At 33.6% G+C, this 1971-nt stretch overlaps 1 long non-coding RNA gene across 2 annotated transcripts; it reads right to left on the bottom strand.

Annotated features, from left to right (window-relative positions):
- Positions 1-6: 6 nt before the first annotated feature.
- On the bottom strand, positions 7-1948 carry LOC111402924. 2 transcript variants are annotated; one of them, XR_002704370.1, is made up of 3 exons: positions 1207-1948; positions 438-507; positions 7-339 (listed from the first exon to the last, which is right to left on the bottom strand). It is a non-coding gene; the product is annotated as an uncharacterized LOC111402924 (long non-coding RNA). The 2 variants fall into 2 exon arrangements; XR_002704371.1 differs by having other exon boundaries at positions 438-504; positions 1207-1946.
- Between the last annotated feature and the right edge of the window lie 23 nt (positions 1949-1971).

Here is a 1971-nt window from a genome sequence, read left to right as displayed (position 1 = left end):
TTAAATAAATGAGACGACTTTCAATGGTCAAGGATACAAAATGATGATAGATACATATGTTCAATCTGTTCCAAAACTCATAGTAATAATTATTCTCTAATTCTACAAGTTAAAACGATAAAAAAAGAAAAGAAAAGAAAAAACGCCGTAATCATTCAAATGGCCAAGGTCCCTTTACCGTTTCCTAATTTTGATGCTGAGAGTCCATTGAACTTTTCCTTGTGGCCTAGGAACGGACTTTGGTAGGCGAAGCGGCACCTCGTATTCTCCTAAAGATGATAAAGGAGTCGGCAATTGCAAATTTTCAGGTTCAATGTGCACTTGAAGCTGCCTAGCAACCTGATTTATTATCAAACGTCTTCAGCATCAGATGCCAAATATAGAAACAAAGTCTCGTCACTTCTTTATAGTTCAGAAGTAAAAGAACAAAATCATACCTCGGCTAAAATTACTTCTTTCGTAACCGGATGACGCAATTCATTGCCCTTTCCTTCTATGATGAACCTTCTTAGATTCGAAAAGAAAGGGAAACATTAAATTTATTCATGGCGTTGATGAAATTTGTCTCAAATGAAAGAAAGATTCAAGAACCGGATCTTTAAAAAAAAAATTATCAGCAAAATGAACAATAAAATAACATATACAAAATAATTGAATTAGTTCCTTAAGGCTGCTTTCCCATAAAATTTCCAACGAAGCGATAAGATACTTCCAGCCTATGTCAGGTAGCAAGGAATATAAATAATATAAATTTACTTCACAAGAGAAAACAAAAGAAAATGTGGAACATTCTAGAATAGTCAGTTTTAGTTGCAACTTCAAGGCCCTAAATACAAGTCATGACCAAAAAAGGGGGGAAAACATGGACAGCAGGATTTTAGATTGCAGGAACACCGCTGCAAAAATTGTACCTCTCGATTGATTAAAATAAAAGCAAATTCTTTCCGCGAAAATCATGAAGGCTAGCAGAAGAGGTTTTCCAAGGAACTCCAGAAACAATTTGGATTACAAATGGAGAAGGTGATATAGATAAGAAAACAATAAACTTGATCTTAAATAACTTCACGGAACTTGTATGAAATATCTTGATGGAGAAAAATTAAAGAAAGAAAACTAGCGACAAGAAATCTGAAAGAACTTCGAATTCAATAAAAAACTCTTTCAATATTTATATTGGCAGCATAAAGAGTCATTTGAAATACTGACCAGCCTTGCACTATCAAGGCGATTTGCTGCTGACTGATATTCTTTCATCTGGTCTTCCTTTGTCTTTGAAACTTCTTTAACCTCTTCAATGTCCTTTGGTTGGTAAATCTGACACCACAGTGATGAATAAAGATTATACAACATACCATCTAATTGATATCAGTCAAATTTAAGCTTGTAGTCAATTTGACTGATTTCTAAGCTCTAAAATATTTGAATAAATGCATTAAAAAGACCAGAAAACATTACATTTGGAAGTACTTGTGGTAAATATATAGATAGATAATACAAAATTCAATGAGCAAAAAGGGATATTCGAGTGACTCCAGGAAAGCAAGCAGTAGCTCATATGTGCTCATCTTTCAGTAATCTTTTCTGTCAGCTTTAAATGCTGCTTTAGCTGCATTATGCGTGTGACTTAAATCCAGAAGAGTAAATCACTCGAAAAGAGGATAAAGTCTGGTAATTTTGCTTCAACAAGCAAATTAACCAAGATTAGATGTTATGAGATGCATTTGTAACTAGTTACTGGCAGCATACCATGAATATGCCCAAATTGACAATAGCATAAAATTTTATCACCGAAATCATGCAACTAAATCCTTTCGTATTTATATATAGCGGCATCAATCACCTGGCATTTCTAATCCCAAAATTCAATATCAACTGCATGACAGATTCCAAATTTTACACGATCATGTGCAACCAAAATGCTAATCACCAGAACTTATGACATTGATGAACTGATTCAAAAAAAAAAAAAAA

Source organism: Olea europaea, chromosome 11 (assembly GCF_002742605.1).
Source record: "Olea europaea var. sylvestris chromosome 11, O_europaea_v1, whole genome shotgun sequence".
NCBI classification, from domain to species: Eukaryota; Viridiplantae; Streptophyta; class Magnoliopsida; order Lamiales; family Oleaceae; genus Olea; species Olea europaea.
The sequence above is the reverse complement of the archived record's forward strand: the minus strand, read 5'-3'. Positions and strand labels throughout refer to the sequence as shown.